The sequence below is a fragment of the Ochlerotatus camptorhynchus genome, unplaced genomic scaffold (genome assembly GCF_037179485.1).
Source record: "Ochlerotatus camptorhynchus isolate MF236.1 unplaced genomic scaffold, CSIRO-AGI_Acam_v1.1 ptg000008l, whole genome shotgun sequence".
NCBI lineage: Eukaryota > Metazoa > Arthropoda > Insecta > Diptera > Culicidae > Ochlerotatus > Ochlerotatus camptorhynchus.
The window spans coordinates 3,176,462-3,199,490 of record NW_027040500.1 but is presented as its reverse complement, the minus strand read 5'-3'; the positions used below and the strand labels follow the sequence as shown (position 1 = coordinate 3,199,490).

The 23,029-nt window shown below is 36.9% G+C and overlaps 1 protein-coding gene across 1 annotated transcript in view; it reads right to left on the bottom strand.

Annotated features, from left to right (window-relative positions):
- LOC135698605 (protein FAM13A) overlaps positions 1 to 11,256 on the bottom strand; it is a 99,592-nt gene extending 88,336 nt beyond the window's left edge. The window contains exon 1 of the mRNA XM_065218663.1: positions 11,061 to 11,256. The gene's annotated coding sequence lies outside the window, so the exon portion shown is untranslated. The remainder of the gene's footprint in view (positions 1 to 11,060) is intronic.
- Positions 11,257 to 23,029: the final 11,773 nt, after the last annotated feature.

The following is a 23,029-nucleotide window of genomic DNA, read 5'->3' as shown; positions in this document are numbered from 1 at the left end:
GACTTTTCCATTCTTACTGATTAACAGATCAGACAAAATACAACAGTGGCCCGGTGTACAATATAATTTCTTTGTCTTCTCAAAATATGGGAGAGAATCCTCAATAATTATGACAAAGTAAACGGATCATTGCATGCAAAAACCATCACCATTGACGTGGCAAGTAAACTTATCAGAGACTTGCAAACATCCTTTGAGGAAATGAAAAAGGATGGAGCTGATCGTGCTATCCAGTACGCAAAGGTAAAATCCATTGAGGTTGGTTGGTGGCGTCAACAACTTCAAAGTAACTCGACAGCGGAAAATGAAAAAGATCGATTGTAGCGTAAAACGGGGTATCTTTGATAATGCGGCTAACTTTGATAGTATAATATAAAGATTAAATTTACTCGCTGCGCTTTTTCCAAATTAGAAACATTGGTTGCATATTGTAGCTTAGGGTATTTCTGTTGATTTCGTATATAGTTTTTATATAGTATGTGTTACATATTCAACAAACATATTAAAAAACAATTTTCTAGTTTTTCGTCTGTTTGAAAAAGCACGCAAACCATCACATATGAAATGTATTTCCGATATAGCCATCACAAATTTAATGTTGTACTGTTATTGCTTATGATGTTTTCTGATTATATACTCATTCAAAATTTCATATTTAAAAAAAAATAATTGTTTGAGTTTCACTCATTTTTTTTTTCTACATTCTATATCGAGCATTATCAAAGTAACCCCAAATCAAAATACTGAAGTTCGGTCACAAAACTAAAAAAAAATGTGCAACTGCATTAATTTTCGTTCAACATATTACTATCGAATTAATTCATGGATCATCAGTATTTGTTTTAAACATATAAAATTTGAAAAACATTCATTGCTGTAAAAAATATTTAGAATAGACTTTAAAAAACTATCAATGTTCCCCCGTTTTACGGTACCACAAATGATCGAGCTCCTCCATCGAGTGAAGACAGCTTTCAATAGGAAGTAAGCTCCGTCACAGAGAACAGACATCCAAGTCAAATTCCTAACGTGTGTAAAAGATTTAACTGCAATTTTGAATAGACATTTGAAACTAGCAATATCGTGGTGGCGCTAGTGTCGCTGCCCATCGACATCGATAACCGACGTCATCTTAACATAAATGTCAAAATTGTTATGAGCAAAACATTGTTTGTTTACAACCGATCAAAATATGGGCTGCAAGTGCGAGTTTTATTGGTGCGCAAATAAACAAGGTGTTATCAAGCGAAAATCTTTTCGTAATTTTCATAAGGATGCTGAATTGCCCGAACTACAGGAGATTTTCTTCTCACGTGGAGTCCAAGTGCTTGCAACGACCACTTCCCCACAGATGCAGGGTAAGCAGTGTTCAAATCGTACCACATTTTTCTGAATTTAAATGAGGGCTAATTGGAGTACACACCCTCACTGAATCATTTGAAAATACGCCGCCAGTGCACCAGTCAGTTTTTCTCCTAAATACTATGCCCAGTTAAAATTGGAACGATAAATGGTTGTAGTTTATGCTAATATATTTTTTTTTCCTTTATTTAACGTCGGTCTCTGTTCCGCAATCTAGTGCCAATCACCGACGGACATCGATTGCCATCCATTGATGGCAATCGAATGTGCAGGAAGGCAGCTTCCACACCTGCGTAGGATATCGCACCCATTCAACACACAAGGGCCGGGACCAACGGCTTTACTTCCCTTCCGAAGGAAGACGTGACCAGAGATTTTTATGCCTCAGAAAAATCCCACCGACCTCGGCTGGGATTGAACCCAGACCCATCGGGGTGTTAGAAAGCAGTCACGCTTACCACTACACCACCGGCTCCGGCTATTTATGCTAATATCGAAACGGATCTTTTAAGCTTCCAGTTACAGTGACATCCAGTAAACGTAACTTCAGCAAGATGAAAATAATAAACAACTATCTACGTTTCAAAATGAGCCGCGACAGACTTTCTGGCTTGGCTGTTCTTTCGATAGAAAAAGAATCGCTTCGAGAACTTGATTTGGATGCTATTGTGGATCACTTAGCTTCAGCTAAGGCACGTATTCTAGATTTTGCACTGATTTTAAGTGATGATTATGATGGCTTTATTATGAATATGAAAGGTCAAATATTTTAAATTAATTATGAGAATTACTTGCAATACAAACCAAGCTGAACATTGCATTAGGTCCTAAGTAACATTGACAGATTCTCTTCGTCTACTTTCTCTTTGTATCCCCACGGCCATGTAAAGACATTCCCAGGTATTTTCAGCACACAGATTAATAAAAGAAATTTTTATCTAGCATGTAGACTGAAAGACAGGTACAACCTTCCTCAAACTTTCAAAGATTTGTTATGTGAGAGCGCTCTGTACCGTTTTGGTCCCCAACCTAAAAGTTCATCGACAATACCGGGAATGAACCTTGCTGCCTCCGGCATATTCCTCACCTCTACTGGCTTCCAATAAATGTCAATCTGGGTTCCCGTGTGAATTCCCACTTCCTCCGTGGCATGATTTTTTTAGACTTCTCCCAGAAGTTTCTTCCCACATTTTTTGTTTTTTTTTTATGCCTCTAGTTTCAGTTTGCAGAAGTTTCAAACAACTTTCAAACTAGCACTCTCAGTTATTTCTAGTATTCAGAATCAAGGCTGCAACTGCAATGATCGATTGTCTTAATGGATTTACTCCAACATTTTTCGATTTTTCGGAAAATTTATTCACTTAGCTTTTCTCAATTAGGTTGACGTACTCTCTGTTCCAAACTAGAGCTACTAATACTAAAATCTCAACATGTACTATCTACCAATAATTGTTCAATTATCTATGCATAACCAGCAAAGTATATATCTTAAAATACAGTCAAACAACTAATGCGAAATATCATTGATGTTACTTTCCTACGTCTAATCGCGAAAATTTTGTCATGTGATCCAGCAAACCTTGGCAAATAACCGGGGTAAACAAAATCAGATATCAAAAATTATTTATAACTTTAATATTACATTTCACCACTTTTTCGGGCCTCTATCAACCGCCACTAAAATACGGAAGAATCTAGCCAAAGCCAATGTAAAAAATTCTTGGCACTAGCACGTGTTTTATTTGCATCATAGGCAGCCGAAACCGCCTTCTAAATGCCATACGGGTGATTAAATGCCCCACCGGTGCTCTGCATAGGTGCCGCTGTCGTTAATCGAAAAATCTGTGCCAATTTTCTGCTCGGGTTGCACTGCAACTTCCTTTCGGTATGCAAATATTTCACATCGGATCAAACGAGTTCGATTGGGGTTATTGGTTTTTGTTTTGTAGTGATCGGTACCTGTTTGTTTAGTTATATGGTAATGCACATAGTAAAAAACAAAAGTGATCTTTCCGAGGACATCAACAATTGAAAGTGCTCGCATTTCTCACATCGTTAGATACATAATTAAAGAATTAATCACTACCGCTCGCATCATCATGAAGCACGTTTTCGTAACAGCACCATTTTGGCGTACCTACCGGAAAAAAAATGCAAAGCGAGTACTCTCAACAGGAAATCACATTTTCACGGACGTGACCCAGTTTCGCGAGTAAACCTCTCACGAATGGTAAAGCTGATTTGCGAGTCGCGTCGCTTTGTACTTTGATATCACCAGCGATGCGATGACAAAGACGTGCTGGCAAGGACATTGCTCAGTTTTGTGCTGCTGACCGATACAAGCTAGAACTCCAGTGTGTTAGTTTACAGTTGGCCGGGAGGATTTTAACAGCTCATAAATCTGTAGTGTTTTCCTTCCACCATCAGACAATGGGAAAGTAACACAAAAGATTGTTTAGGATTCATTAATAAAACCATTGGTGTAAGTATGGAAAAATTCTAAGAGGGGCAACATTTATATTATAACAATTTTGATACGCATAGAAAATAAGTAATGGTAGTAACAATGCTAGAGGGGGCTACATTAATCATCGATCTTTTGTGATATGTTCATGTCCTTTGTTTAGTGCATGCCTTAGTACATCATTACTACACACTTAGAAAAAATCATGTAAATTTAGCTGCTCTGAGACTGGCATATACGAGCGTCAGTTTTGACATAAAATTGAGTCATAATAGACGCGAAATTCAGCCTAATTAAACGTACTTTTCGTCGAGTAACGAACTGTACAGTCTTGGAGCACTTAATTTTACATGACACGTTTGTTTACGTGTCATCTTTTATGACAAAGATGGATTCCGTCACGTGTAAAATTAGGTATTTCTAAGTGTGTATGGAAAAGTAATAAGGTATTCGGTTTTAAATATCGAATATCAGTTATCATGCATTAGACTGGCCCACACACATAAAAGTGCTAGTTTTCCACGGGCCAACCTCTAGATTTGTGCCTTTAGGTGAAAAAACCATTCTCTGAATGTTTTAGCTCATTTGGTTGTAGGATGAGCTGGCGCTTTGAATTGTGTATGGGAATTTTGGATAAAATACATGACAAAATGACACTCCTACACCATATCGATCATAAAAAAGTTTCCTTATCCTCGATTGGATTCAGATTTTCAAAACTTGTAGTTCAAACAATGAGTAACAACTTTGCTCAAAACTACTTTATGAATCCGATAAAATCAATTGCGATATTCGCTTTTGAATGTAGGGGAAATGACGGCTTCGGCATGACAGACTATTTTCGGCAACCCAAATTGAAACACTATTTTCACTGGATTTTCTTACGAAAACACATCGCTGAATGCATGCAAACGATTCTTTATGCTTTCAGCTTCAATTTGATTATATTTTTACTACTGAGAAAAAGCAATCTAGCAGGGTTTTCTTGAAATGAAACACACGCACTACAAATTGTAACTGATTTCGAGCTGCCGATAATAGAACAGCAGATTTACATGCTGTTCAAATGGAACGGTTGCCGAAGAAAAACTGGTTGCTGACAATACTCGCTCTCACTAGAGAAGATTGGAGCTTTGTAAAAGCGTTTCAAAACAGTTTTTGACAATTCTTTCGACTGAAATTGTTAGAGCAGCTGGCAGCAAAAGATTGTGAACAAACCAATACTGCATATGTGTGCGTTCCATAGAGAAAAAGGCTATAGAAAGAAGGTCGCTGCTTAGGTTGCCGAGAATACGTAAATTCCCCTATATGAGCATTTTGTATTTGAAAATTTCAACCAAATTCAATATATAAAAATAAAAATAAAAGCACCAGTCCGTGTTACGTCAAAAACAGCTGAATCATTTAGAGAAGGTTATCCCACCTACAGACACTAGTCCCGATGTTGGTCTGTGGAAAATATGAACTTTTATTTTTTTTTAGTAGTAATCTAGTTGATACGTTGCATAGGCCGCCGGAATTTTGTTGCAATATACGAACAAAATGCACATATAAATTCAAAAATGAATATCTCCTTAATACTAACTTGAATCATGATGCTGTATTCAGCAATGTTGTTTCTTATAGATTATGCTACATGCGCTGAAATTCTGAGCTTAAAAACTTGCTTTTAACTTGTTTGCTCAACCAATTTTCTGCACGAAAGAGTGAAGGGATTTTGTGTTGCCATGCATTTTGAAAAAAATCCTCATATAAACTTTAAGCCAAAAGCACCAGCTCGTGTTACATCCAAATAAGCTGACATTTTCAGAGAGTGGTTTTCTCACCTAATGGCACAAATCTGCGCCGGTTGAAAAAAATGATTAACAAAATCTCCCATATAAATGTGGACCAATCTAATCACACATACTTGCTCTTGTATCATGATTTGAAAATTTCTAGGACTTCTCCAGAAACGGGCACTCTCATCAATCAAAAAAGGTTTCCTTAGGAGCCTCAGATATCCTAGGTAGTACAGCAACGGTGTCACCAAGCCGGAGGCAGCAGGATCGCTTCCCAGTCCGGTAGCGAAAATCTTTCGGGTTGGAAATTTTCCCGACTTCCCTCGGCATAGAGTATCATTGTGCTTCCCATACAAAATGCAAATTCAAGCATTGGTGTTGGCATAGAAAGCTCTCAATTAATAACTATGTAAGTGCTTATAAGTTAAGAACCAGCAAAACGTCGATCTTGTTTTCCGTACTGAGCACCAATGCTACCGATGCCAGGGAGGCAGTTCCCACACCTGGACCCTACTTATCGACCCATCAATTCATGAACCAGGGACCAACGGCTTTTCTTCCCTTCCTAAGGAAGGCTTGATCAGAGATGTTATGCCTCAGAAAATCCCAACGGCACCTACTGGGATTAAACCCGGGCCCTTTGGGGTGAGAACATTTTTTTTTTAGTTTGAGATTAATCCATTCTCTCAATGGACTCATTTCTCTACGTGAATAAGAAGAAGAAGTTCTTAGTGACAAAAACAAGCAATGAGGCCGTTCGCAATACTGAGTTTCAAAATTGTTTCAAACTACTCGACAGTTCCAAACTATAAAATTGTCAAAAATGAAACTTCAACACGATCAAAGCAACGCACAGTTATAAAAGGTGTTTGGTATTCATCCGCACATATGTGTGCGTGTACAAAGTTTGTTTGCTTCGGTAATTTTAGCCTGAACCTGATTTAGCATGAATCTGATCACCTGATGGCGTTTGGAATAATTGCTGAGGAACCTGGTACCGTAAGAGAACCTCTGAGAGACGTGATTTGAATTATTGGTCAGTAGAAGATCTTCAGAATAATTGATCCACCAAAGTATTGAAAAAAAATATCCAAAGAAATCTTTGGAGATCTCTAACCACCTATAGATTTTTGGAAAACAATAGAAATCACCTGGTTTTCTGAGAGAATATTTGAGAAACATTATTTGAATTGATGGACACTTTGGGATATTCATAATAGTACCTGATCAACCAGATGTCTTCAGAATAGTACCTGGCCACCCTGAAGACTTGAAAAAATATCCTGAGTGCTTTATGAAGATCTCTGATTACCTGAAGGGTTATGACATAATTTCTGAGTTACTTGTTATGAGAAAATATCTTAGAGATGTGATTTGATTATTTATGGAGATCGCCGATCACCTGATTTGCTTTGAAACAATTTCTGAGAAACCGGTATCATAGGTGAATATTTGAGAGACGTGATTTAAATTGTAGGACAGTTGAAAATCTTCAGAATAATACTGAAGGTGAAAGAATATCTAGAAAATGTGATTTGAATTGTTGAACAGTTTGAAAGATTAGTAACTGATAAATCTGAAACCTTGAAAAAGTAACCTGAGGTTATCATGGGAATCTCTGATCACCTGAATTTCTTCGAAATAATTGCTGAGCAATCTGGTATTATGGGAGGACATATAATAAACGTGATTTCAATTGTTGGAAAGTTAAAGACCTTTGAAATAATACCTGCTCAACCTGAAACCTTAAAAAAATAGCAATAGAACTTCACGGAGATTTTAGAATAACTGAAATTCGTTGGAATAATTTCTGAGCAGCCTGGAATCATATCTGATATCTTTGACTATATGTTTAGTATTACTTCTGCGTGAAGTCAACGATTTACATAGTTGAAGATGCTAATTTCAAATAACAGACTGAAGTGGAAATTTTTATACGGTAGCGCGAGGAGATGAAAGTATAGAACTGATAGTTTCGTTTAGAGTACGGCAGTGTGAAAATTGCATATAGAGGAGTAGACAGCGAGCTAGGATAACTTTTAGGAAGGTACCAGTGGCGTCGCGTCCACATGTGCAACCTGTGCACGACACAGGTGTAAATAATTTTAAAACATTCGCACCTCTCACCATCCCTCTCCAAAGGGGTAGTTTGGTAAAGAGCTGCCCCTGAACCATTTTAAATAATGTTATCACCAATCGACCAGAAATATTTCTACGCATCGATAACAATGCTTTCGACTGTTGATTTTCAAAATGAAACTATTGAAAAAGTGGTAAATGGCAAGCATTAACCAAAAGCGTCGAAATAACTAACAAATCCACCTATTACGTACATGCACATGCTGCTTTCCCAACACTGTCATCAGAAAGTCGTTAGTAGACGAAACAAGTCGAAGTGACATTCGCCTCCGATCTTCGGGCGTGTACGAATAAGGAAGATGCAATTGCGTAACATTGTGCACACTCATATACTCGCCATATTCAGAACCACACGCCCCCAACGACTACACAAAATGCTCTCCAGAGTTGTAATTTTGTAACCAAATTTGGAAGCAGGGATGCAAGTGATTTTGATCGATTATCTTGATCGACTTTCTGTTTAGTTAATAACTCGTCGGCAAACACATCCATTGATACGTTTGTTATTCTGGATGATAGAAGAGCATAGCAGAAATAGTGCGAAATAGGTTGGTGAAGCAATGGTCATCAAAAGAGGAAATCGATGCAGAGAATTGACTTTCACCCCTCTGATTCTAAGCCCTTTAATTCAGTTCTCGACATAGCAATGAAAACTAGCAACGCACCGCTTTTAGTTTTTGGGTTACACTTGCTGGTTGCAATTCTGCTGTTCGTCATTTTCGAAGGACCATCAAAAACCATTAAATTACACCAGGGATGTCATAAAGTCCAATTATTCGATTAACGATTAATCGTAAAGATTTTTCCAGCTATTCGATTAAATATTTATAGAATTTTCAATTATTCGGGGCGCGTAACCGACATCCCTTCTTATTTCTACTCGTTTGATTTAGCGCAGTAGAGAAAATAAATAAAAGTACTAATAGACATAGAGAAGAACCATGACGTGAAACAGGATCATAAATTAACCGAAAACGTCTTTCTGCTAAAGACTAAGATTTACCAACTTGTTGAGAGAAGGAGTTTAACGATAAAAACTAAAAAGCGAAGCAGCTTTAGCTGGGTGGACACTGATATTCTGCGGCTTTCCAACCTGTCGCAGACACCACCCTGTCCAACAGCAGATGGGCCGAAACTTTTGCGAGTGCCCAATCATTGAACCGAAGAATATGGGATTGTCCGGTCCGATTTGCTGATCCAGCTGCTTACACGTCATCATCATCTTCCATAGGCTTTAAGCCTCTACGATCATCGGCCCTTTTCAGGGGCACGCAATATAAAGAACCGGTGCGTTGCAGTTAAAATGCAATCAAAAGCACTTAAAGTACTTAATGCGTTTTAACTGGCGGTAATTAAGATTAACTATCCGTACTTATTGGAATTAAAAGTATTGAAAATGTAATTAATGTACTTTAATTACGAAATTGCGACTGTAATTAATGGACTTAAAAAGTAGTTAATGTTCAATGTGTAATTAATGTAGTTAAAGCAGTAGTTAATGGAATTAATTTAATTACAGCCGTTGCCTGCGTCGGAGTTAAAGGTTATTGCGTGCCCCTAGGGGCCACCAAGATTTTCCAAAAGAGTTAAATTTATGAACATGTCCCAACACAAAATTCATATGAAAAGGTTCTTTTCAGGTAAATTATAGGCATACTACTAAAGAATATAAACAGAGAGAACCCCGCTCAAATTCCTATTTCTACACAAAACAATCCACTGCTGTAGTTAACAAATAACATTTATTATATAATACCACGTAGTCCTACGTCACTGTCACTTGTAGTTTTTTTAAATACAATTTCCATCAAGTTTACTATTCTTTATCAAATTCTCCGATTGTTTTTGGAAGCTCTTTTTATTTTAATGAAGTTCTCTGAATTTCTATAAAATAGCCCAAAACTGCTGTAACCGCTGTAACATGCTCAGAAATAAAAAGGATTGGTCGAACAGTTCCAGATCTGGTGCAAAATTGTGCTCGAATAATGAAACTGCAACCTAGAAACTTGCGTGGAGAGCGTTTCTGTTCTAGATTATTGAAATGTTCGCATTGTGAAGCATACAGTAATTAAATCATATAATGAAATGATCATCGGTTGCTCTGCAATTTAAAATCCCAGTAAGTATTTGATAATAAAGAAATATGTGTGAGTAAATTAAAAGCTGGGTTATTACAAAACAGTCACACAAAACAAAATTAAAAAGATTTTAAACTACTCGTTTTAAAATGAGTATGACGCTACATCCACACAAAAAAAACAAACAGTTTAATAAACTAAAGACCTAGATGTAAGGTATATAAAAAAGAAATCAATCAATCTATTCATCGATAGCCAAGGCCGAATCGATTCTATCAGCGCATTGCATCGCCAAAGCACTGCTGCTTGAATTTAAAAGGCCCGAACTGAGAGTTAAGGTCATTCGTTAAATCTATTCTACACTGTGAAGCAATGGAGAGCTGGTAATCGAACCCATACACAAGCTTCATCCAATCGAACGTACGAGAAGCTTCTCGGGTCTTATTTTTTAACGAATGAGGAAAAGGCCGGTCTTTCAGTACCGGTATGGCTAATCACATGGGAATGAACTGATTCTACTTTAACATGGTTATTATGGTTATGGATTTTCTCATGAACTGATAGTACTATTAAACAAAGCCCACAGAACAGAACCTTTTTGATAACTCCCAACTAGCACGCACGAACTACAGCGACCTTGAAGCATGAAATCTGCCATGTTTGCGATGTTCTGTCCATCTACATACAACAGCCTATATCACATACATTCACAAAGACACGGTACCATACCCGTATCTACGCACTAGGCACGGCTCACTGCAGGAACAACGCCCATTATTTGGTGAGACTCAGAACCATAGTAGGGAATTGTTTACCACTGTTACTTTACACCGTATCGAAAAACTACAAATCTCTACACGGTTGCATTTCGATCAGCATGATGCACCGTGTAATTAATGTTGCTAAAAATAGTCACAAACACCCCATCAACAATGCTAATTGCGACATTTTGGGGTGTCGGTGAGTTCGTAAACATTACGCAATATTCGGGTCTTTGACTTTTCGGTAGTTGAAATATTCCGACATTTTCGCCGATTTCCAATTGTACTTTTTCCAAATTCGAAATAATATCCACTCCTTTAATCCAACATTCTGACATTATTTAACAGAGAATGGTTCATCTTCCGACATGTCCGTTCACGAAACAAGGTCTACGTGCCGATCGGACTGTGAGCACTTGTGCATGTTGAGTGTGCATTTTTTTCAATGACTATAGCGAGCTCGCTGGACACCTACCTCGTCATCGTTTCACAACGTCATTCAAATTGTCGGACTTTGAACTACCTTTTCGCACTTGGAAACACGTTAGATAAGCTTCAAATTGCACAAAATTCTACTATCATATCACCATCCATCAAAACAATACACACGAGATCGAATTTTACTATCGCGAAAAATTTCTTCGCCAACTTGTTCTTCTTGCTGCTGCCACTACTAGATTGCTGACTCGTGAGATTTCTTTTTCTAGTACCAATACAAACTGGATTCTTCTCTCTACCAAAAAAAATAAAACACGATACAAGTAGGAGGTGTGTGTGCCCGCGAGCAAGAGCCTCTGTGGTCTCGCGTATTTACAGCATAAAAAGCATGCACGCGAGAGAGCACGCGTTTGCATAATTCTCCAGAGTCAGCAGGCGGCCATGTAGCACTGCGCGAGAGCGCGAGAGGAAACTGGCGATATCAACAAGCATACCCGCTACTGAATCATGGGTGGATTGTAAACATAGCTTCCATGCAAGTTATGTCTAACACAAGTTTGAATAGCAAGGTGTCGTTTTAAAATAAAAGTAATATTTTAATATTAAAGTTTTTCCAAATTTTTACTTTGACATAAGGTAGTGGAAATAGATGTAATGTCGGCCTAAATGCCTCTAATTTGGACCCATACATAAATTCAGCAATGGACTAGATTTACAATAGCGACCAAAAATATCCATTAGTACCGTCCCAATGACGGTTCATCTAGATAAAATTGATAAATAGCACAGGTATGATAATCACAACGTTCGCGGTTTAAGGATTTTCGTCATCATTAATTTCTCTCCCTTATACATTCCACATTTTTTGGTATCCAATTTTCTGGCATTGGACCGCAGCTCGGTATAGCTCATCCTCCGTTCATGCGGTCTCCACTAACCTCCTGTTACATCCCCGGTTGGGTGAAGGGAAAACAAATTTATGTTTCCTTTGTAAGACGGAAGGGCATCGGATGAATTCTCGCCTCAAGCCGAAGGATCGGAAGCAGCCAGACAATGACGAACGCAAGAAGAAAACGTACAACAGAATGAGGAAGATAGTAGGTACGATAGTACGTTCGCCTGGTGTAGTGACTGGAGGTGTATCGCCAAACGAGGAAGCAGTAGAAGTCCTGGAAGAAGAGGTTGTGGTGATGGATGTGACGTCCCCGAACGCCGTGAAGAACAGCGGAGAGAAACCAAGCGCTACTGAGAAGCAGCAGCCGCCTAAGTGCAAAATCATGCGTATTCAAGGAATCAAAAATGTCTCCAAATGACAAAATGAAAACCCAAGTAACAATTTCCAGTTGAAAAAACGCTTTCGTTTTGATTTTGTTCAGCTGCATGTTGAATAATAATTGCACAATGTGTTCACCACAACTTTTATAAAACCCTTGTTTACACTGGTTTGGATAACCTATACAACTGCAACACAAAGGTGTTGTCTAACGTATTCCGTAAAACGTTTACCCAAAATCAATTTCTTGTTGAAGAAACGCTTCCATTGTGATTTTATTCATTTTGATTTTGTTCAGCTGCATGTTGAATAATAACTGTACAATTTGTTTATTACAACTTCTGTAAAACTCTTGTTTACACTGGTTTATATAACCTGTTCAACTACAGCATTATATGTATACGCGGTATAGGAGTAGAAGCAACTTTTATACAACGTTTATAGATACATATTTAAACTCAAGCTTTATTATTTTTGTTAAAGCTCTTATACAACGTTTGTAGACACTTCTTGACAGCTGCTTTGAAATTTAGTAGAGAGTAAACCTGAGAGGCGTTTGTTGCACTCTTTTATGACTCCTAAATAATCATTGTACAGCAAGCGGTGAAAAGCGTTTATAGCACTTTTCAATGACACCTTAACAACCGGATAGAAGCAACGTTTATAGATATGTACATATTTAAAGTCAAGCTTTATTGCTTTGGTGAAAGCTTTTATACAACGTTTGTAGACACTTCCTGACAGCTGCTTTGAAATTTAGTAGAGAGGAAACCTGAGAGGCGTTTGTTACACTCTTTTATGACTCCTAAATATTAATTGAACAGCAAGCGGTGAAAAGCGTTTATAACACTTTTCAATGACTCCTTAATAACCGGATAGAAGCAACTTTTATACAACGTTTATAGATACATATTTAAACTCAAGCTTTATTGTTTTGGTGAAAGCTCTAATACAACGTTTGTAGACACCTCCTAACAGCTGCTTCGAAATGTATTAGAGATTGAACCTGAGAGGCGTTTGTTATACTCTTTTATGACTCCTAAATAATCACTATACAGCAAGCGGTGAAAAGCGTTTATAGCACTTTTTAATTACTCCTTAATAACCGTTGTGTAAGTACTCACAATATTCACAGATTAAAATTAGTTTAACAATTGTCGTGGTACGCCAAAATAATTGCTTGTACAGTTTTTATTAATTTAATTTATTTGTGCACATTGAAAAAATATGTAATTATGCCATAATTCACATTCTGTGATCATGGAGGAAGTAGTAACAAGCATCTGTTTAATCTTTGATTGATATTCTTTCAATTAATCTCACTAATCAATAATTGAGAGAATTTATATAGAAATGTTATCGTTGATTATATGATATATGTCTTAAATTAATGTTTGCATTTATTAATAACACCTATATATAATTTACCTCTACTCCACCGAGGGTTTCTCGAAGCAAGATTCGAACTCATGATCCCGGATTGCCAGCCGCTTCTGTTTCCATCTGCTCTATTCTTGAATACATATTTTGATCATATGAGAGAAGTATATGAAGCTCATCTTGAGTGACTTCTCTTGCAGTCGAATAATCATTGCCTTATGGTCATATAAACGTGCCTATCACTTGTGCTATTTTTAGCAACCAAATTGTGGTTGGTGGTTGGTCGAACTAAACAATCATTTAAGAGTGCTCCAAGCAGCTTTTGAAGCGTTTAACCAAAAAGGCAATACAACCATAGAGGTAACTCTAAGACCAGAAGGTCCCGAAGAAACGAGCTCAAATTTTTGGCTGGTACTATCTTCGGTCCCAAGCTAATCGATTCACCCCTCGAAACATAGGAAAATCCACTAACCCCTCATTTTATCTGTCAAACTTTCATAGCTAATCAAAACAAACATAGTGTAGTACTGGAATTTATACTATAATTGGGTACGTTAGTCGATTTGCTTGGGACCAATAGGCTAGTCAAGTAGTGAGCCAATTTAAAATCGTTAGTTTCGTATTGATTGTTGATACAACTACATTCTTGTACAACTCTGGAAGCTATAATTCAACGTTTGATCAACTCAGGTGTTTTATAAGAGCTCCCAATGGTTTGTTTTGATGCGTTTATTCCACGTTCAATATAGCTCTTGTCAATCGGTTTAACTAAGGTGCTATAAAAGTTATCGTAGGTCTTATAAAGCATATAGTTAAACCGAACGTAAACAATCATTTAAGAGTGCTCCAACAGCTTTTAAAACTTTTAATCAAATGGCAATACAACTACATTCTTGTTCAACTCTGGAAGCTATTATTCAACGTTTGATCAACTCAGGTGTTTTATAAGAGCTCTCAATTGTTTGTTGGGAAGCGATCAACGAAACGAATGATTACACTAGTTTACAGCATTTTTGAACTCGGTAAGGTGATGATCATTTCCAATGCAAAATCCTACGCTGAATTCAATGCCGTGGTCAGAAAAAATTAAAGTAGAGCAATTTTTGTGATATACAAAAATTTTGATTTTTTGAATTTTGGACAAAAGTACGATTACTAAAATGTCAATATCTTTGGAACTAGTGCACCAATTTTAAATTTTTTTTTTATAAAAATGAAGCTAAATAAATTTGCTATCGTTCACTAGAATATTATGTCTTAATTAAAAATTTAATTTTGAAGTCATTTAAAAATTTACAGCATTTTTTTTTTATTTTCCCTGCGAATTTTCCATAAAAATCTTGTTTTAATCAACATTTTTAATGGGATAAAAAGATTTAAAAAAAAATCATTTCATAAATTATTCTTAAAGTCCATTCAAAACCGGAGAAAATGAGCCTTTAATGGATGAAATCGGTTGGAAATTGTCGAAGTTATGAGCATTTTTGTAAAACACTTAAAAATGTTGCTGAAATACAACAGCTTTAGAGTTCCTTTTCTAGGTGTCGTTGTAAGCATCCAAATCGCATGTAAAGTTTTCATGGGAGATTATTTTCTCTACATATCAATTTGATTAAGGCATATCAGGATTTAAAACCGAGTTGATACAAAAGAAATTTATTTAGGTTTTATTAAAAATTATTGAGAATCGAATGACTTTGTCTTCAATGTTTTGAACTTGTTTCACGAATCAGAAACCAACAATAGTCACCCATCATTGCTTCATCCCAAAACCCTTGGTAACGACGTTCCATCATCTTCATTTGTTGGTGAAAACGTTCGCCGTGCTCATCACTCTCGTCACCAAGATTTTCCGGGAAAAAATCCATGTGAGAATGTAGGAAATGTATCTTCAAAGACATATTCACACCTGTGTTCAGTGAAAATGTTTTTGATTTATACCTATTTTCTCATAATTTTTGAGCAATTCATCGACGGCTTCCTCATAATCTGGGCTTCTGAAATTTCCTAAAAAGGTTGTGACAACACGCTGGAACGATTTCCACGCTTCTTCCTCATCTGGTGTCAAAACTGTATTGAATGCGGAATCATTGAGGAGTTTTTTGATCTGTGGGCCAACAAATACACCTTCCTTTATCTTTGCGTCAGATAAATTTGGAAATACTGATTTCAAGTACTGGAATGCCGGCCCTTCTTTTTGCAACGCTTTGACGAAATTTTTGAATAGCCCAAGTTTTATATGTAGTGGTGGAAGTATTATGCGTTCTTTTACCACAAGAGGATCATTTTTAACGTTGTCTTTACCAATTGTGAAATTATCCCGTTTTGGCCAATCTTTTCGGACGTAGTGTTCCTTACGAGCTCGACTGTCCCATTTACACAAAAAACACATATATTTTGTGTATCCCTGTTGCAATCCAGTCAACATGGCAACCACTTTAAGATCGGAACAAATTTTCCAATTGTGTTGATTGTAATTTATCAAATTGAGCAATAGAGCCATTGATTCATACGTTTCCTTCATATTAACGGCATGAGCTAATGGAATAGAAGGTTTCTCATTCCCTTGATGCAGTAAAACGGCTTTCAAGCTCAACTTGCTGCTATCGATGAATAAACGCCATTCAGCTGGATCATATGGCTCACCAAACTCTTCAAACAAGCCGTTTACGTCATGGCAAAAACATGCCTTGTCCTTTGTAGAATAATATTTGTCAAATTTCTTGTGACGATTCCTGTGACAAGAAATTTTGACCTCCTTGCTCAGAATGTTGTGTTCTTTCAAGCGTGACGCCAGCAATTCGGATTTCTCCTTCGATAAGTCGAGATCTCGCACCAAATCATTAAATTCGGATTGTGTAAACAGTTTTGGGTTTCTTTCCAATTCCACCTCGAAGTCTTCCTCGCATTCCTCCTTGAATTCCTCCTCACTTTTTGTAACGGTCGATTCAACAGAGGGCGCTCGTTTCCGCTTTGGATAAAAAGGATACGGGACCGAACTTGAATGTGGAACAGGTTTTGTCATAGAAGCCACTTGTGGATACTCAACTGTTTTGTGACGTCCTTGTTGCTTAACTTTTGTCAAGCAGAAATAACAATCCGTTGCATGACAAAACGGTCGACGCCATATGGTGGGCATGTCAAAGGACAAATAGCGACTGACAGATAACAAATAAGTTAGTTAGTAAGTAAGACATTAACACTTATCAAAAATAGATGAAGTAAGATAATGTCGATCAGGAAAGAACAAAGCACTACCATGCTGTACATAAATTGTTTATATGAAAGTTATTCAAAAAATCAATTTACCTTGCGCCTGACATCCACCTAGCCAAGCACGTTTTGCACGAACTACATAATATTTTTGGAATCCACGCTTCGTCAAAGTCTCCAGGATCAATTTTAAAATAAAGCCTGTATGCAGTTTGCAACAAAGCAGTGAAATTGACCGATTTTGTAAATATATAGTTGCCACACGCGTAACAAAACTTTTGAGGATCATTTTTACACTTGAATTCACGTTTTGTCGTATACATCGTTAAGCAATGTTAAAGAAAGAAAGCTGTCAAATTGAGTTGGTTGCGTTAGGTTCTCGCCGAGCGGTCTCACAAACACTAGCGTAAATTATATTGTTGAAAATATCCCATTTAATTTTGCGTGACAGCTGGTAGTGTTAGTGAAATGCACCGTATGCGTACACGTCCGCAGAAAGGCTTACTGGAAGTGGTGCATGAACCTAGGAGCGGGACAACGGACAATCTTGAAACATTCAATTTTCATGATTTTACAAAAATTTTCATAACTTCTTCAATTTCCAACCGATTTCATCCATTAAAGGCTCATTTTCTCCAGTTTTTAATGGACTTTAAGAATAAATTATGGAATGATTTTTTGATTTTTTTATCCCATTAAAAATGTTGATTAAACAAGATTTTTATGGAAAATTCGCAGGAAAAATAAAAAAAAAATGCTGTAAATTTTTAAATGACTTCAAAATTAAATTTTTAATTAAGACATAATATTCTAGTGAACGATAGCAAATTTATTTAGATCAACTTCCATAAAAAAAATTAAAATTGGTGCACTAGTTCCAAAGATATTGACATTTTAGTAATCGTGCTTTTGTCCAAAATTCAAAAAATCAAAATTTTTGTATATCTCAAAAATGGCTCTACTTTAATTTTTTCTGTCCACGGCATTGAATTCAGCGTAGGATTTTGCATTAGAAACGTTGGTCAACCACTAAAGTTCACACTTTTTATGTTGTTTTGTAAACTAGTGTTACCAAAGATATATAATTACCAAGATAACCCACTAATCAATTACTCGAATAAGGCACCCTTATGTGATCTCAGTGCCAACTGGTGAGTGCACATTGAAACTATTGGTAGTCACTCACAGAGCTCAATAACTGACAAGTGCCAGCGCGGATGATGATTATCAGCCAAAGGATGAGGAGGATATCATCCTCGATGTCATCATCATTATATTGCTATAGCAAGATTCTCATTTGTTTGTGATTACTCCGTTTTGTAATCATTTCGCAACAGAAACACTCGAAAAAACAATCACACATCCAAGCTCGCATCATAATGGGCTTTTAATGTGTTTTGCTTTCGAGTGAAAGAGTTTCCAATATCATCACCGGTATCAGTAAGATGCAAATCTATAATAGTAATTGATAATTTTCGAAGCTGTTGCACAAAATAATTTTTATAAGCCTAGAAGTAAATGGGAAAAACATTCTCTCTCCCTAAAGAATTATTCCAGCACCCAGCTACTGGAAATGCAACGTATCGAAATCAATGCTAAACAATCGTCATAAAATATGCCATCTTCCTTGGCCAACGCAGCACGCATTCTATTCAAATCTCGATTACTTTTTCGAAGGGACGTATCAGGTTTTGTAAACAATGCATTTGATCGTCGATTTGGCGTAACTGGTGGCTCGCCCACTCATACTAACATCACTAGAAGGTAGCTGAAAATTTGACCTATATGATGATAGTGTAAGCATGCGTGGGTGAGCTACCAGTTACGTCAAATCGACGATCAAATGCATTGTTTACAAAAGCTGATACGTCCCTTCGAAAAAGTAATCGAGAAATGATTACTTTCCTATTTTATAACAAGGTAGAAAGGTATTGTTTTGCGTGCACTCAGTGGTATGGGTTCGTACATGCATACATGCTGGTGTGCGTGTTTTCTTCCAACGCTGCAGTTCAACGCTATCTCGTCGCAAATCGTTTGGCGCTGTTATCTGTCTCTATACATTCCAAAGAGCTAGTCTGTGATAACGCTATGTCAGAAGTGGAAAGCAATAATGATATAATCTTCTTCCTTTTTTATGACAAGCACCCCGTGCTACACAGCTCACTTGGGGCGGTAGAAGGAAACGAGCAAATTGTGGGCAAGCTGCTTCACGAAGTAAAGCCGAAAATGATACACGTGAGTTAAAGGGAATTGTTTTGTTATGTCTCTTCTCGATTCAGATCAAGCTATGTTCTCATCCGTGAATATTCCAACAAAGTAGGCAAGCAATATATCATTACAGGCATAACATTTGATAACGGCACAAAAGCATTTGTACACAAACTTTCTAAGGCCCTTTACACGCGAACCAAAGTACGCCCACGCAGACCAACAACATCATCGGATAGGAGCAACTATCACCTTTCCGAAAGTTGTATTGGTTTACGTGAACGTACTTTGGTTCGCGTGTAGAGGGCCTTAGAAAATTTTGTTTATAAATGCTTTTGTGCCGTTATCAAATGTTATGCCTGATTATCCTTCTACCACTCCGATCGAGCTACAGAGCGAGTTTGTCATGGTAGTAGTAGCAACCGTTTTGTCTGTATCGTTGGTTGCTTTATGTGTTTGGATTCGCTGTGCGTATTACCACAGACAACAGACATCCAAGTCAAATTTATAAAGTGTGTAAGATATTTAACTGCTATTTTGAATAGACATTTGAAACTAGCAATATCGTGGTGGCGCTAGTGTCGCTGCCCATCAACGTCTTAACATGTCAAAATTGTGGTAAGCAAAACATTGTTTGTTTAAAACCGGTTAAAAACATGGGTCGCAAGTGTGAATTTTACTGGTGCGCAAATAAACAAGGTGTTACCAAGCGAAAATCTTTTCACAATTTTCCTAAGGATGCTGAATTGCCCGAACTACACGACATTTTCTTCTCACGTGGAGTCCAAGCGCTTGCAACGAAAAAGTTATGTTCCGACCACTTCCCCCCGGAAGCTTTTCGAATTCCTGGAAGAACGGATGCAGGGTAAGCAGTGTTTAAATCTTACCACATTGACAACACAACTCGATTGATTTCCGTTGTTTCGTCTTGTTTGTTTTGAACTCGACAGTTCATTTGAATACACGGTCAATAGGTTCAAATCAAATTTTATTTCAGTTTACTAATTAATCGCACAAAGTGATAACTCGAGTCGCAACATTCCGTATGGCGGCGCTAGAGTTCAATTTGAATTCTTACACATATTTTTTCGAAAAAATTGTTTAAGCTTGGATGTCTGTTCTCTGTGGTATTACTACTACAAATTCGGGATAGTGGAGTATACCGAGAAGGAGCGGAAGGACGAAGAGGAGGCCAATCGGCGGGCACTCCTGAAAGAAAAATAATTGGTTTAAAAAAAATGCAATCGATATGGATAATAAGCATGTAAACAATGAACAGCCTTGAAAGAAAAAGTTTAAAGCCTAATGAGTGCCCATTGTGATGCTTCATCCAAAAAATTAATTGCAATCTAATGGGCCACCCTCCACATTGATTCATAACTCCAAAATATGAACCAGTACAAAAATGATCAAGATTGATGAAGGTTTAGAGGTTGTGCAAATGGTTTGAAGTTTGTATGAAGATTATGGCGAATTACTATGGGAAATTTTTAATTTCACTACTATCGCACTATCATTGTTGTATGTTGCATCGAAATAAATTTGGTAAAGAATTATAAAAAAAATAATTAAAGAAAAGACCAATTAAAGGACCGGTTTGGCTAAAAACTGGCACACTTACCCCTTATGAAAACCATTTTATTTCCCTGTCCATAGATGTAAATTTTATTGAATAAGTACACTCAAAATAATTGACACGTTATTGTTTGGTGAAAAATCACGTAGAGTCTCACATTTTCCTTTTCTGTCAATTGTAAGTAGCGTAAATAGAATTTACACGCTGTCACTTATATATCAAAGGCTATTCCATTCGAAGCTACTGAGATTTTCAATGAAACTTATGTGATTTCTACATACACAAATTCTATGTGCGGTTCACGTAAACCTTAAGAGATTTTCAAAAAGGGAACACAAATAGAACACAATATGGCGTATTTAGAGTGTTTACATGTCAATGATAATGTTGTTTGTTATCTCGTTGGCTTAGCTACAAATTGTGAGTATAACGGATTGAGATTTTTCATTTGTAATAATTTAACGTATGTTCCTTTATAGTTTAACCACAGACAAACAGACATAACAATCGCAAGTTGTTCATCGAACAAGCATTTAACGGACAATTAAAAAGTATCGTAGTTGGTAGTAACACCACCTGTGGCGCGCATAGTCAATTTCTTTGCGTTTGACGTTTACACACTACCGACATCTGTTCAGCGTAGTGCCCACCACAGTGTACTCAACAGATGGCGGTAATGTTTTAGCGACGATGTTTTACAGTGAGAAATATTCAATGTGTTATGTCTGTTTGTCTGTGGTTTAACTGAACGGTGGACGGCAAGGATGATATGAAGGTTTTGAATTGGAATTATAACGCTTTATCCGATGCAGCATGATTATCATATTCCCTTATATTAATTGATCGTGTTATCCATCGGATTTTAATATAATTCCTGTATTTACAGATGTGAATAGTAATAGAGCGAATAAAATTGTTGTTTTCTTATAATACATAGGGGAAATGGCTCTAATGTTGGCCTATGGATCTAAGGTTGGGCTCATCGATAAAAATCTGCTATTTATCAATTTTATTTAGATGAACGCGTGATTAGGACGGTACTAATGGATATTTTCGGTCGCTATTGATAATTTAGTCGATTGCTGAATTTATGTATGGGCCCAAATTAGGGGCATTTAGGCCGACATTACATCCATTTCCCCTACATACATTATTTAAAACTAACCGAATACAAAAGCTTCGGAAACCGCCATGAATTTCATCACAAGAATTCCGTAACTTCTACGTGTTAATCCAGTGACGATGAAGTGTATTGAAATGAGTTCTTCCATTTATTTTACGGAGGCAAAGCAGCCTCAGGCTGAAAGCCTCCCTAATAAAGAAAACTTAACTTAAATTCTTCCATTTGTGAATCACGTAGTCCTTACATGAAAAGTGCGATAGATAAAATCTAAGTATGTTTTCACGTAGCATTGAAGTGAAGATTATTTTGAGTGTAGCACATTATATTATATCAAATTAATATCACCTTGTGAAAAAAGCTATGCGAATTGTTCGAGGCATTGTTAGTCTATTTAAATTTATACTATGAACAGGTTTTAGTTGTTTCAGCCTATTTCAAAATACTTTTAAAATTCATTAATTAGTTACATTACACATGAAGTTGTTAACCATTTAGAATTCAGCATTAAGCAGTGCTCCTCAGCCTTGGATAATAATGCTCTTGAATCTGACTACTTCTATAGTTGCAGCAAGAGCTGCCTCAGTACCAAATCGCGAGGTTAAATTCGATACAATTATTTTAAACGACGATCTTCATATTTTTTTTTGAGTAGATGTAATGTCGCTTGATATGGTGTTGATAGATAATAAATTTGACCATTTGGAACCATAATCCGTAACACCCGGATCCGATTTCAAGGTACACACTACGAAAAAGTCGTGTAAATTTCGGTTCCCTGAGACCGACACATGTAAGCGGCCCTTTTGATATAAGAATCAGTTAAAAGAAACGAGAATACCAATTCAATCTAACGTTCTCTTCGTCGAGTTGCTTATGTTTTGGTTTGAGAACACCTAATTTACATGAAATGTTTGTTTACGTTCCATGATTTACGTCCAATGTGCATTACGTCTCGTGTAAAATTAGTTATTTCTAAGTGTGTAGTGACGAAGAAAAAACTAACGAAATGATGATGGTTTCAAAATTCATTCACGGTGAGGTACACACTTGGAAATACTTAATTTTACACGTGACGGAATCCATCTTTTACATAAAGGATGACACGTAAACAAACATGTCATGTAAAATTAAGTGCTCCGAGACTTAAAAGTTCGTTACTAGACGAAAAGTACGCTTGATTGAGCTGAATTTTGCATCTATTATGATTCTATGTCAAAATTTACGCTCGTATAT